The sequence below is a fragment of the Pinus tabuliformis genome, chromosome 6, assembly GCF_031772625.1.
Source record: "Pinus tabuliformis cultivar Carrire ecotype Pingquan chromosome 6, CPIR1, whole genome shotgun sequence".
Taxonomy (NCBI): Eukaryota; Viridiplantae; Streptophyta; class Pinopsida; order Pinales; family Pinaceae; genus Pinus; species Pinus tabuliformis.
This window is the reverse complement of record NC_142292.1, coordinates 463,588,322-463,604,676: the sequence shown is the minus strand read 5'-3', so window position 1 is coordinate 463,604,676 and position 16,355 is coordinate 463,588,322.

The window sequence follows — 16,355 nt, the reverse complement described above, 5'->3', positions numbered from 1 at the left end:
GTGTTTCGCAACCAAGTAAAATTATGTTTATCCTTTATACTAATGAACACCCATACTCATTCATTATCCACAGCAATTATAAAAGAGAACAACAATTGCACAATATAAAGGGAGGGGCAACTCCCTGAACAATGAGTCTGCCCGATAATATAATATAATCAATCTTTCTTCAATAATACAAGTATCACAAGTAATGCTTGGCAAACTCCAAGCCAATACTTAGCTTCTTTTACAACATAGGCAAAACAGCCTTTTACAATGACCATGTGCACGCCTTGCACAAGAATGGGTGCTCACCCGAGTCACCAAGACATTCTTGTCAATCCCGGCACAAATCTGCACTAAAGACAACCCTGGGCACACCTTGCCCAACCCTCAACCGGCTCTAAGTAACACTAAGAATGCGTCCTTGAACAATGCGCATGAGCTATGCGCATTTCCCCTTCGAATCTGCGCACTTCTTCTTTTACTCCTTGAGCTATGCGAAGTTGTCTTCGTTCGTTGTTCAAATGAGGTCTCAACGCACATAATATATATGCGTTCCATTGTGGTTCCATCGTGGGTGGTGGCACTCCAGCCGACCCCCAAAACAATATTAACACACCCTCTGCAACGCCCAAGTATGTGTCGGCCTGCCCGCACATCCCTTCCACGCTCGTTGGGTATAACTAGCGCACTATACTTAGTCGCTCACCAAGTATCGTCGCATATCCTTTGTCGCACTTTGTCGCATTGTCGTGCAGCGCGCCCGCCCGTGCACCGTTCGCTCGTGCCTTTGCCCGCGCGCCCGTGCCTTCGCCCGCGCGCCCGCGCCTTCGCCCGCCGTTCGCCCGTCGTGCACGCGCTCGCCCACTGCACACCCATCGCGCCCGCTCTCGTTCACCGTGCGCCCATCGTGCCCGCGCTCGGTGAAAACTCGAGGACCTTACATCCTCCTCCACCTGAAATCGTTGTCGTCCTCGACAACATACCATCTCGGTAGCCATCCACTAAGATAATCACTATCCATGATGTCAACTCCTCCACATAAGGCAAACATCCCTGCAACATATGTAGAACTCCATCTCCACCATGTCTCGCCTCGGCAACCATCTGTCACCAAGATCACCATACCAAGGTATACACCTCATCGGTATGTCATACGTCAGAGATCATGTCAATCCATGATCATCGATCACCCTGTCACAATCTCCACATGCTGCTCTCCATCGTGGAAGGCTGGTCCCTCCATCCAAGCTACATGCCCACTGCAACATCTCGTGTCGACCTCATCATGTGTCATCATGTGAACCACTGCCATGATACTCCAACACAATGCTAACACATCTCTGCACACTGTCGACCCCCATGTCTGAACTAGTTGGATAGCTAATCCAACTATCACACCCAAACAATGAGAATGCACATCCTCATGCCACCATCAGTTGTTTCTCAAAACATCCTGCCACATCCTCAACTCGATCAAGAATCCATCCCCATACAAGTGTAAGCCATGCTCAGGTCCATGAAGTAGTCCTCATCTCATCTGCAACATGCTGCCCATGATGTTTGGTGTCAATGTGCTACATGAAATCAGCCACATCTATCCCAACATCATCCATGTGTGTATCTCCTCAATGTGAAGAGACCATCTCATCAAACTCCAACTCTCAGTATGCCACATCCATGTCCATGAAGCAACCTCCATCATATCTGCAATGTGTCATCCCTCAAGTCTGCCATAGAAACAAGTATACACTTGTCTCATCTATCCATGTGCTGCCCATGATCATAGATCAATCAGCTCCCATGTCAAAAGGTAGTTGAGTCTCGGCTCAACCCATGCCCAAGTGTAGTCACCAAAGCATCCTCATCGTTGTAACTCCATCACCTCAAAGTGTCTCATATCGATCCTCCACATCAAGTCACTCTTTCAAGCCATTACCATACATGTACTTGAAAGTATTCACCCCATCCTGCATCAAAGTCTCTGACCTTAGCTCCTCAATGCATCAGATCCTCTAAGTCCACCATATACGAAGTCCCTAAAAGTCACAACAATCTCATGTCATCATGAGCTCCATAAACCATCCCCAACCAACATCTCAACAAGCATACAAGTCTCGGCCCAAAGACCTCTGCAAGATGCCTCAGCTCTCAATGCAGTAGGAATGCTTCATAGCCTGCTCACAACTCCATCCAAGTCCATGGCCTTGTTGTACAAGAGTGCACAACCTCTCCATCGGGCTCATAAGTAAAACATTTCCAAGTCACACTAGCAAATCCATTTGCACAACATCCCTGCTTTGGCACTCCTCATTGGATGCCCATAAGTGACACCTCTATAAGTGCTCCCACATAATGTCCCTGCATAAGACCGCCATGCTCCATGTCTCCAACCTGATGTCCATGACTAAGTTGCCCATGTAGTCCAACCAAGTAGACCCATCACAACAATCGGTCATCCTCATCCAAGTCTGCAAACTTTGGTCTAGTGAACTCGGTCACCCAACCATATCATCATCACATGAGTCTCTCCATCATAGCTCCTCCACTGAAGGTTCCACCAAGACTTGCTCTTGGTCTCAGCCATGAGAAGTTCACCCAAGCAACTCAAGTGTGTGCCCTTCAGTCTGTCCATGAGTCATGCCGGGCACTTAGCCAAAGTGGCTAAAACATGACCCACTCCTCCACAACGATCATCATGTGCCTCCCTTGTCACGGGCCTTTGTACCTTTTACCATAAGGTCACAAACAACCCCAACAAGTCCTGCAACAATCAACAATCCTTGCTTCTCCATACAAGGTCTCATCATAGACATCCATGGTAAGATGCTTCCTAGCATCGGCAAACTGGTTTTGCCCTTCCCTGCATACGGTCCATCCACCAAATGCTCAAATGAAACACAAGTATCATCATTATCATGAGGCCCCTCCATGTGAGTATCCTCATTCATCCATGTCTGCAAACTGCACGATCCTGGTCCAACTTGATCAATCTCAAGTTCATCCTCCATCGTTGTCGCATCTGCAACATCTTCAACTATCATCACTTCCTCTTCCTTGATAGCACAATCTGCAACTTCATCTTGCTCCATTGTCCAACCAAGTTGAAGAAGTTCGTCTTCAACATTTCTTTCCAAGACTTCAAGTTCCTTTCGAATCCGGGGATTCTCTTCTTTCATCCTCTTCAACCTGTATAAGGTAAGCAAGAGCTTCCCTTCGCATTCTTCCAAACCTGCCATGTCTTGTCGTTTAGCTTGGCCCAAGCACTAAGCTTCACCCCTACTAAACCTTTTACCAGCTTCACCAAGTTCCCTGCAATCATGAACCGGCCCTTGTTCCACTTGTATGTGAAACTAGCTTCCTTCACTTGCAAGTACCTGCTTCCACTGTCATCAACTGTCAAGCTTCCAAGTGTACCCACACCTGCACTTCGTCACGAGCACCCCTGCTCTAACACCAGCTCCAACCGAGCTCCGATACCAATTGTCACGCCCCTACACCTGCGGTAGTCTTCCAACCGCTTATAGCGAGGTGCGGCACCACCGAATGCTTTCTTTTCACCAATACTAACATTCATGGACTACGCCTAATTCACTTGTCCTTACTTAGTTTGTGTTTCGCAACCAAGTAAAATTATGTTTATCCTTTATACTAATGAACACCCATACTCATTCATTATCCACAGCAATTATAAAAGAGAACAACAATTGCACAGTATAAAGGGAGGGGCAACTCCCTGAACAATGAGTCTGCCCGATAATATATTATAATCAATCTTTCTTCAATAATACAAGTATCACAAGTAATGCTTGGCAAACTCCAAGCCAATACTTAGCTTCTTTTACAACATAGGCAAAACAGCCTTTTACAATGACCATGTGCATGCCTTGCACAAGAATGGGTGCTCACCCGAGTCACCAAGACATTCTTGTCAATCCCGGCACAAATCTGCACTAAAGACAACCCTGGGCACACCTTGCCCAACCCTCAACCGGCTCTAAGTAACACCAAGAATGCGTCCTTGAACAATGCGCATGAGCTATGTGCATTTCCCCTTCAAATCTGCGCACTTCTTCTTTTACTCCTTGAGCTATGCGAAGTTGTCTTCGTTCGTTGTTCAAATGAGGTCTCAATGCACATAATATATATGCGTTCCATGTGTGGTTCCATCATGGGTGGTGGCACTCCAGCCGACCCCCAAAACAATATTAACACACCCTCTGCAGTGCCCAAGTATGTGTTGGCTTTCCTGCACATCCCTTCCACGCTCGTTGGGTATAACTAGCGCACTATACTTAGTCGCTCACCAAGTATCGTCGCATATCCTTTGTCGCATTATCGTGCAACGCACCAGCCCGTGCACCGTTCGCCTGTGCCTTTGCCTGCGCGCCCGCGCCTTCGCCCGCGCGCCCGTGCCTTCGCCCGCCGTTCGCCGTCGTGCACGCACTCGCCCACTGCACGCCCGCGCCTTCGCCCGCGCGCCAGCGCCTTTGCCCGCCGTTCGCCGTCGTGCACGCACTCGCCCACTGCGTGCCCGTCGCACCCGCGCTCGTTCACCGCGCGCCCATCGTGCCCGCGCTCGGTGAAAACTCGAGGACCTTACACCTCCCCCTTGGCCCTCCCCCTCTGCAGCTCCCCTTCCCCTCCTGACCCGGGCCCCCAGCGAGTGGCCAAGAGGCCGCAGGGCAATTTCGGGAATCGCCCTACGTCCACTTGGCCATTGACTGGGGGCCCGGGTGAGGAGGGGAGGGGAAGCTACGGGGGCAGAGGGAGGGGAAGGGCCGAGGGAGGGGAAGGGCTGAGGGTGGGGCAGGGAGGGGGAGGACGAGGGTGGGGCGGTGGGGGTGGGGGTGTGTGAGGGAGGGTTAATTAATTAATTTATTTTTAATTGTTTTTATTTATATTTTTTATTTTATTTTATTTTTTTAATTTAAATATTTTATTTTTTTATAATTTAAATTTTATAATATAATTTTTTTATTTTTATTTTTATAATTATTTTTTTTAATTTTTTTGTTAAATTTTAAATTTATTTTTTTCACTGTTTTTTTATTTTTTGGTAATTATTTAACATTTTTTAAATGATGTTTTAACTTGAAAAATGGGTTAATTTATTTATTTATTTTTATTTAAATTTTTCATTTTTACAAGTCTATGGTTTTTTTTTGTTTTTTTATTATATATTTTATGAAATTTAATTTATTTTTTGTCATGAATCAACGCCCTTGCCATCCCTGGCCGGTTGGGCCTCGGGGTGGTTGGGGATTTTTTTTTTTTCTAATGTTGTATTTTATTTTTTAATTTCTTTTTTTTACTCTGTTTTTGTTTTCTTGTTTTCTTTTTTGTTTTCTAAATTTTACATGGTATGCTTAAATTTTTTTACATTTTATAGTTTTTTTTTTTTTTTTAAGGTCATTACTATATATTTTTCATATTTGATTTGTTTTGTCATGTCTTTTTTTTATGTTTTATTACTTGTTATTATTTTTTATTTTTATTTTCAATATTTGAATTTTTGATTTTTTATGTATCTTTCATATATATATATATTTTGTAGGGTCCGTGTCAATGCTTTTCTAGCAACCCGATCCCATTATGCGCAATTTGATAGTTGATTTTTAATTTTTTTTTGTAATGTTTCAAGTTGTCTTAGGCTAAGATTTCAAAATCGCTATACATTTAGCATTTTAAAAAAATTACTCTTGGTATAATAACTCTTTCATTCAGGTGTTCATTTTTAAAGTTTTTTTAGTCATAAAAATTTTCCATAATGTCATGCTTGAAATATTTTTAAAATTTAAGATTGTTTTGTAGTCATAATCTTTGGTTTTAATTCCATGGTTGAAAAATTGTCAAGATTTTAATGTTTTTCTAAGTCGTGATATTCCATCTTTAATGTTTTTTTTTTTTTCTAGTTAAGACTAACCTAAGTACCCATGGGGGATTTGAACCGGTGACCTATCGCAAGGAGTGCCTTAACAATGCACCCATTCACCGTCAATCCAAAGCCCCATGGGCATATTCCATCTTTAATGTTATGGTTGAAAATAGTTATAAATATTTTTTCTTAGCACCCTGCTTGAAAATTGTTGGAATTTTAAGGTTTTTCAAAAGAAGTGATATTTTAAATTTAATGTCATGCTTAAAAATCGTTGGAATTTTAAGGCTTTTCAAAAACGTGATATTTTATCGTTAATGTCATGCTTGAAAATCATTGGAAATTTAAAGTTTTTCAAAGTCACGATATTTTATTTTTAACGTCATTATTAAAAAATGTTGAAAATGTACCCTGAAAAAAAAGACGTTATTCTAGCATCAACACTTTTCGATTTCAAGGTGTTTTTTGCACCAAACAAAATGACTTTTATTGTTTTTTTACTATTATTTTTAAAAAAAATATTGAAAAATTACTCTGAAAAAAATGGTGATGCAGAATCAACACTTTTTATTTTTTGGTTGTTTTTTCATGTTTTTTTTGGATTTTTGGGCTCGAGTATCCGTTTTGAGGTAATCGTTATCGTTTGATCGGTAACTATGTTATTAACACTAAGTGGATGACATATCATCTTTTATTACTCACCTATGTGGAGTTAGTTATGCATAGAATTTTAGGAAAATCCTAGAGGGTCTAAACCCATACCCTTATCAAGAGTTAAGGCATGAAAAAACACTAATTCTAACCCTAAATGGCTATAAAGCCTATTGCAACTCCATGTTAGTCCATCATTTTTTATATTGCATTTTATATATGAGTACAATAGAGCAAGGTGTAGCCCTCACCTTTTTGTTGGGTTTTCCATATTGGATTTCTTAAGATACATCTTATTTTCATTATTTCGATGGTGTGGTCATTTTATTGCATTACTTCTTATAGTATATTCTCAGTTTATTTTAGTGTTTTGAGCATTAATGTTGTAGTATTACATTTTAATTATAAGTAAACATCACATAATAGAGGACAGTCTCTGTTGAGAAACATAGATCGAGCAAGAACTAACTAAGATATGGGAAATTAGTTATCAGGATTAAGGAGATTAGTTCTCTCTCTCATGTTATAACTACCAAGAGAAATTAATCAAGAGAGAGGAATTTACTAACAACGAAAACACACATAAACACAATATTTATTTTGGAAAACCCAAATCTGGGGAAAATCTAGCTAACAAAATATTTTTTTAGTGTCCCTTAGCCAAACCTAACCAAGCCAACCAAGTGAGACTTCACGACTCACATCCCCAACATTACAATAACGCATTCCCAAGCCTTTTAAAGGATTTATTACAAGAAATCCCTGGGAACAAAATCATGGGAAACCAAAAGTATGTGCCCAAAACCACAAGTTTTTGACAAAACAATTTTGACTCTGTGAGGGAGTGAAGTTTTACCTAACAATCCCCTTTAAACCTTTACTTCGGGTTTCTCTTGACCAAATCTGACCAAATTGGCCAAGTGAGAAAGCAACACTCACCTCAAGGTTGTACCCATCTCAAATTTTATATCCGGGGTATCTAATAATTTGGCATACCCCCTATCTCCTAGGTCTAATTTTATACTTTACAAGTAATTTCCTAGGGATATGCATTCCCATTTACATGCAATTAAAAAGGTTGTCGACTCCATTATTTTAATTGGTTCTATCCCAGTGCTTATGCCACCACCCTCTCAACTTTGCACACTTGATTCTCTCCTCACCCATGTGCAACCATGTTCTATGAATCCACAATAAATCATCACATTGACGCATTTTATCAAACACTCTATGTGCATCCTTGGCATAAATTACTTGGTCATATGCCTCCGTTAGAGCCACCTGCTCAACTAACAATCATGGCATCATCGGTTAGGGTGGGAAGAACCTCCATTATGTGGCCACTTAAAAATATTTTATCAACCACTAGTAACACAAATTCACACAATTATTCTCCTCATAGCTTTAGGAATCATAGATCCTCAATGCACTCATTGTGTAGATGCATCTCCTCTTTATGAAATGTATCAACACTGCAACAACCATCGATGACTATCCTCGTGCCCAAAAAACTCTTCCTCACTACCCTTATAAAACCAATCTCCTTGGAGAGTCTAGGTTAATCTAGCTTTGATACCATGTTAGTAATTACCGAGAGAAATTAATAAAGAAAGATAAATTTACCAGCAACAAAAACACGCATAAACACAATGTTTATCCTAAAAATCCCCACTAAGGAAAAACCAACTAACAAAATATTATATTAGTGTCCCTTGGTCAAATCCAAGCAAATCAACTACATGATACTTCACCTTTCACATCCTTGGCACTTCATGATAAAGTATTCCCAAGCCTTTTAAAGGCTTCATTACATGCCCAAAACCAACACAGTTTGATCGAGCATCTTTGACTCTTTTTCCGAGTCAAGTATTACCTAACATCTCAAAGAATAAATAGGACAAGATGACATAAGTTGAAACACACATGGGAGCACTTAAGAGTTTTGTCCTTCTTTCTTTGGCAAAGCCAAGTATAGGAGTTTGTACTATTCCCTTCTAGTTCTAGTCAAGTAACTCTTTATACTTTGATGATGTTTTTTTTGTTCCAATTAACAAGAATTTTTTTCTTTTAGATTAATTTATAAAGGATAAGGTTTATGTAGTAGATTTCAAGAACCAATAAGAACTTATTAAGTTAGAGGAGTCTATACCGCAAGTAGGATATGTGATTGGGGTTAGGGAAGGAAATGTGCATAGGTTACAAGGTGAACTTGTTTGAGCCATAGTTCATAAACACAAACAACTTGTGCAAGTTAAGGCACAAAAGGATGGGGAACTTACATTATAGAGTGTTGCCTACTTTGAGGGAGATAGTCATGAGTCCTCCAAAGTTCAAAATTCAACAACAGAGAGTATGTAGAGGGTTTGTCCTTAGAAAGCATCCAAAGTCTACTTTCCTAAGTAGTAAGAACAAGTATAAGGGGATTCTATAATTTGTGCATTCAGATGTATGCGGGTTGATGCTAGTAGCATAAAAAATAGGGAGCATGTACTATGTTTCTTCATTGGTGATTTCTCTTGCAATACATGGATATACTTCTCAAAGAAAAATGATGAAGTCTTTAGGAGGTTTCAAGAGTTCAAAACTCTTATTGAGAACCAAATAGGGAAGAAGATCAACATTTTAAGATTAGACATGGGGGTGGTGTTGTGGCCGAGTTCAAAACTCTTATTGAGAACCAAATAGGGAAGAAGATCAACATTTTAAGATTAGACATGGGGGTGGTGTTGTGGCCACAACCCCACCCCATAATTTTTGAAAAATTATAGGGATCCTCCATGTAAATTTGGTTAAATCATTTCTATTTTGCTTTGATTGCTCTATTTTGTAAGATTTTCACTTTTCTTTGATTTTTGTTTTCATTGCTCCATTGTGTGCAGTTTATCACTAGCTTTCCAACCACTCATGTTTCGTCTCATTCTGACTTATGATTGGAAAATATCCTCGTTCAAAATTTGGTCGAATTTCGTTGCCTAGGCATAAAATATGTATTTTATTATGATTTTATAATTTATAAATAAAATTAATTTTTATATATTTTAATTAGTTTAATTTTGATTAATTAAATTAATTAATTCACAAATAATTTTTTTTTTAAAATTAAAAAATTAATTATTAATTTTTTTTTTTAAGAAACTATATATATATATGGTTCCCCTTTCTAGCAGTCCTAAAAGTCCCAGTTTGTGTATGCTGACTAAACCTGAGATGCCGTAGTAGGAGCAGGAAGGTTGTTAAAGTGAGAGGAGCATAAAAGGCTTCCGTATTACATCATACATGTGTTAAGTGGGAGAGTGTGTTACAATATATTTAAAATTATAATGGAGAGGACAACCCACATGAGCTCCACATGCCTTTACGTACTTCATATTCCAACATTAAATCACCTCATGTATACTTCATTTACCATGAGCCCTTTAATCCTTTGATTTATTATTTTAATATTTGTAATTTTTTTATTATTATTTTATTTTAATTTTATTATTATTATTATTTTTATTTTATTTTATTTGAATTTTCTTTTGTTTATTTTGAAGTGTTAATTTATTCCAACAGAACGTTAATAAAGTGCTGAAAATTTTATTAACAAAATTTTATTAATTTAGTTTTGAAATCCAGATTTTAGAGGTTGATATCTTGAGGTTTATTTAATGAAATCAAGCAAATGAAGGTTTGTTAGAAAGATCATTCTGTCGAGAAAGATCTGAAAGTGGTTGTATAACTAGATTTGGTAATTAAACGCTCCAAAAAAATTAGCAGAAACTACAACTACGAATTTGCAACCAAAAAAATAATTTTTGAGTTTGTTTTGGAAAATTTTTGTTGGCCTAAAGTTACTTGATGTTGCATATTCATTTCAAACTTTCAATTTTTATCATGAAACACCCACAAGAAAAACCAAAAGCAAGGGAAAGAACAAATTTGATTTTATTAATTTCTCAAATTAGATTTGAATTGATTAATTTGTTTTTAAGGACTTTAGAAATATGAGTTTTTATCTTGAACTTTGAATCATTTTAATTTTAATTTTGATTGATTTTTGGCAGACCCTGTTGGAGAGGATGAAGTAAAGGAAACTTGGAGCAATAGAATTGCACCCAAAAAAAAGGAAAGAGGCTGGAAATCAGAGATCTAAAACTACCTTAGAACAAAATTCCTTTTTGGGATTTCCTTTTTTAATTATAAATGAATCTTTAAATAATGAGGAAGGGGTTCCTCTTTTTTGCAAATAGGAAACTCTTATCATTTATGTGAGGAGAATTTTTATTGAAAGTTGAGAGGAATACTTAAATCTGAGTTCTCGCGATTTTTCCTTTTAAGAATTAATTTATGTTGTAAAGGGAGATCTTGCAATATTGCAGTTTTTTTCTAAGTAGCAGAGCTAAGAATCTTGGAAGGATTATTAAAGAGATCCATTGTTAAACAAAGTGAGAGATCCAGGTTTAATGATTGTATTTTCAAATATTTTTATTTGTTAGTAAAATCTTATTTTTTTAATGTGAGATCTATGTCAATGATTCCATGTTTTGCACTTTTGTTAAATATGAGAATTGTTGTTTATTTGATCAACTATTTGATCTTATAGTTATATGAATATGCTATTGATTCCTCAATTTTCTCTTGTATTTGAACAAATTTCTAAGTAATTATTTACTCTGAAATTTTCTATCTTAAATCGATTTAATTGTCATTGGAATTGACTGAACTATTTCCAAGTTTTAATGATTCATCATTCATTGTTTTAAGTCTCTAAATAGAGCATGTCATGCACTTATAACATTAGTTGTTAGAACTATTTCAGCAGCTACATATTCATCATAAAAAGCATGTTAAATCCCCATCATATTTAAATCCTTGCACTTGGTATTTGGGAGCTATCTCCTAGGTACCGAGTTAGATTAGTTTTCTTTATTTTTCCACACTACATTTAGATTTAGATTTAGATTTAGTTCTCATTTTAGAAGTCTCATTTTGTAGGAGCAACCTCATCGATGGCTTGGTTGAACCCTTATGTCAGCTTAAATACAACTTACTTGTAAGTGCATTGCATGAGGGTAAGTTTGATTCACTCTTCTTGTTGATGGAAATTAGAGACATTACAAGTCAACAAAGTGAGTGAGGGTAATTGAACCCATTTAAACTAGTCAGAATCACCATCCCAAATGGATAAGGGCTTAATTAGGGGCTTGACTAGGTGATCTTCCCATTTTTTATTTTAGTCATTTTTGGCCATCAACAATTTTGATGCTAAAAGAAGGGTCAATGACAAGTTTTCCTTTTAGAGTTTTGCATTTTTAAAGTTTTATCTATTTACAATGGATCCTTCTAAACTTCTTATTTGGAGTTGCTTCACTGGACTCACACCTCCCACCACTCTAATAAAGGTAGTAAAGCTCTTGCCAAAAAAAAGTTTAATGGTAAGGAGAATGTTTTTGCTTTTGATCATGTTCTTCAATTTATTTTAAATTGTAATGATTATGATATTGATGAAGGTGTGATTTGAAGGATATTTACTCTTACCTTGACAGACTTAGCCAAAGATTGGTGTCGATCACTACCAGTTGCCTCTGTACATACTTGGGACGAGTTTACAAGAATGCTCATCCATATTTTTAGGACTAATATTATGACACAATATGCAATTCTCCTTTCAAGGGAGTTGTCATCAACTACATTTTGTCTAAATAAACAAGCCTAAAGGCTCATTAGGATTCAAATTTTTTTTGGAGATAGGAATAGCTACTGAGAGCATAGTTTTTGATACTGTTATTTTCATCTTTCATATGATGTATGTGACTCATTTTCTGTCAATGAAAAGTTTATTGTTGGCATGCATTTGAGTTAACCTTGGAGGGCTGAAACCCTTGGGTTTGGGCCTAACCCAGAGGATTTAGTCCCTCTACTGTATTATTTACTTTTCTTGTTCAAGTCATTGCATTTTTTTCCTTGTTTAAGTAGGGATTATATTAAAAAAATTGTAGTTGCAGGTTTGACCACTACCTATCTTGTGGGAAGTGTGATTGGAAGATCTACAACAACAAGCCAAAAACATGTGTTTATGATTTCTTAGAAAGTTGTTAAGTTTTGGATTGAAAGTCTTCTGCATGTTTGGTTTCTGCAACTTAGAAGTTAGTAGCATTGATTTGACAATTAGAGTAGGTATATGTTAGAGTAGATCTTAAAGAAATAAAATTCAACTCATCCTTTCCACTTTGATTCATTTTGTTCTAATATTGATCATTTAATGCGTGTACTTGATTAGTATTCAGGGATTGTTGTTGAATTGCAGGGGTTGGCACAATCATGTACATCCACTTAGGCCATTCCACCTTCCTCCTGGACACCTCATACTGCTCTCAAACTCTTCCACCGAGATCACCCTTATAGGGCTAATGAAGGTCATCGTGGGCATGAAATTGGGTGCAATATGGGCCTCTAAGGGGTACTACGCTTGGAAAAATGACTCCCATACCCTTCATTCACCTTCATCCACCTTCCTCCACCTTCAAGACACAATCCTTTCCCTCATAAAGCTCTCAAACCCACTCATGTAGCACTTCCTGTAGCAGTCTTGTAGCACTGCTTAAATCCCACCAGATTTGCTCTAAACCTTGAATCTTGCATTTTGAAGTTTAATAATGGCTCCCAGGCTTTAATTTCATGATTAAGGAAGATTCCAAGACCACTCCAACCCCATATTTTCCTCACTGCAGAAACAAGACAACGAGTAGAATTAGACAATATTTTTGAATTTTATAGTTCTATTGAAGATTGAATTCCTCCTTTTCAAGCAAGTTGCAATTAGATAAATGATTCATGGAGGTATATTATTGATTTTGATTAGTGTGCAAGTAGGGTGGCATGGTTTACTTCTGCAACTAGACTAGTCTATTCCTTTCATGCAATTACAATTAGCCTTTACATTTAATGAATGACATTTTCACTTATGTAGTTAAAATCATGATATCCTTTCATAAGAAATTATCTTTGTAGTTAGTTGGAGTGATCTCTGAATAAATTGATCTGATCTAATGATTGAGGGTGACATGAGTAGAACTTAACCTGTTGTGCATATAACACTGTCACCTCTAAGTTTGTATGAACCCTAGGTTGATAATTTAAGTTGAGAGCCTTGGAAGTTGCAACATCCTTGATGCAATACCATGGATCATCACTTTTTGGAGATTTTTTTGGGGAGGTGTTCAAGTAGGTGTTGTTTCTACTTAGGATTTACTTGTTTTTTTGTTTTGCATCAGCCTTATTGATTTGAAAGCTTAAAAAAAAGATAAAAAAAATATAAAAAAAAAATAGAGCTAATTCTTTCCTGCCTCGTATGAGTAGGGATAGTCAAGGGAAATTCTTACCAAAAACTCCCACCCCTTCAAGAAATCAACCTTCATTCTTCTTTAGTGATTGTGAAATTCCCTCTCTAACTATAGGGGAGTTAGAAGACCCTCTAGGAGAGAAACCTGAATTTTTTGAGGAACACATAGGGGAAGAAAAACCTATCTCACCTACCCAAACCATGGTCGAAAACAGACAAAATGAGGTTTTCCTTATCAGAAAAACCAATGGGAAGGCCAAAATGAAGAATATAAGCCCTATTTTCCTTCCACATTTCCATGGAATAACCTTTGAGGATCCTGACACCTTCATGCTTGAATTTATTGTTATTTGTAGGACCTATGACTATGCCGCTTATGACATAAGTTGAATTTGTTTCCATCTACCCTCAAAGATGCATCCTTGTGTTGGTTTATGATTTTACCTAGAGGCATAATCACTACCTGGGCCCAAATGCAACAAGCCTTCAATGTCAAGTACAAGGATTATTGTAGGTCCGTTGATAGCACTGGACCCGCCAACGTTCAAGGGATCTCCCCGATATGAAGTCCAAACTATACCTCACACTGTTTGGAGTAGGAGTCCTAACAGTGGGTGGTAATGTTATGCCTTGATTGCGAAAACGCCCAGAGGAAAGTATGATAACTCTGGTTGAGAGAAAGTGTGTGACCCTTTAGAGAGTCAAGTGTGATGCATGAAGGTTCCAACACATGAAGGGAAAAGGAAGTGCAGCCCTTGGAAGCCTGTAATAGTACACAACTTGAAAGGAACACATGAGCGAAATGACATCATAGGTTAAGATGCAGAATAGTCCACAAGTTAAAGTGATGAGTTAATACAAAAACACGCATTCAACAAGATTCATACAAATGCAAACGAAATAGTTCATAAGCATAAGTGTAAGTTAAATAACATACATTTCAAATGCAATAAGAATAGTCCTACTATTTTCACAACATATGCATGAAAGAGCGTTGGCTCTGATTTTATTATTATAAGTGAAAGTTCCATTCATACATACACCATTGGCGACCACTAGCCCCAATAATGGAACATTACAGTCAAGAAAACCTAATCCTCCAAAGAAGTATATGATCTAGGTGGATATTGGTGGCCACCCACCAATTCCACTTGGACCCCCACCATTGCTTCTTTCAGTTTTTCAGTTTCCTTAATTGTAGCACAGTTTACTATTTTTAGCAGTTTTTTGGGTCCTAAACTTCCGGAGCTGTTTTGAGGCCCTAAATGACATTTTTTTGGAAATCTACCGCCAATGATTTTTTGTCTAAAATCGTCTTTTTCGTCGTATTCCTAGGAGAGATATTTCCAATGGGTTATCATGTGCGTCAAATGGAGATAATATGACCAAGTTGCGATCCTGGGAAGTTGGCTATCCAACTCACCTCAATGAGACCCATAAACTCTTGGTGTTACATCTCCTTGGGTTCAAAGGCATGTAGCTGCCACTTCTCTTCTCAGAGATAAGCTACTATCACCTTAGCTAGTTTATTTCCATTTCTGTTTGTAAGCATATTTCAGTATTTTACATTAATGAAATGAAGTATTATTTCCGCTGCATATATGTGTTTATGGTTATCTCTGTAATTTGTTGCGTTCCTATTTAAATCCGGATTAGTGGTATTGGAGCGGTCTACTTTTTTTTCTCTATTTTTCTTTGCATGTCCCCAACGAGGTCGGATATAAGGAGTTAGGGCTTGAACTGGTCGAACCTTTGCAAGACCAGCCTCGCAAATCTCGACGGCCTCCCATGGTAGATGAAAAGAAAGACGAGGGGGCAGGAGATCCTATCAAAATCTTGCTCGAAGAAGCCCTCGAGTGACAAAGGAATGCGATGATGGACAACTTTGCCCAAATCCTTCAGCAGCTACCCAGGGGCGACACATCGGCTTCCAACAGCTACTGTGGAAACGCCACACCATTTAAGGTACAAGTTAATTTTGAAATCCCCATATTTGATGGTCAGATAGACACAGATGCCGTCGATAAATGGTTAAATTTGCTAGAGGGTTATTTTTTTGTTCATGATTTTTCCAGTTGGGAAAAGATTATTTTTGGTCTTCTCAAAGTAGCACCCCACGTCAAGGACTGGTGGGAAACCTACTATGAGCAGAAGGATGAAATTATAGGCTCACTATTTTCAGCCGCACCCACTTGGAATTCATTTTGGGATGCCATCAAGGAGCAGTACTACTCTGTCAGAAGCTATGAGGATCAATACATAAAGTGGACCACGTTGCGGCAGGGAAGGGACCAAGACGTGCCAAAGTTTACCAATATTTTCCATACCCTTCGCACAAAGTTGGGTATCAAGGATTCAAAGCACCATTTGGTACTCAAATACCGCAGCTGCCTACACAAGTACATCCAGGAAGAAATAGAATTCCTGAACATCTCCTCGCTCAGCACAACATATCGATATGCTGTCAAGGTCGAGCAAAAGTTTAAACAGAAGAAGCGAGATTTTGGATCTGCGAAT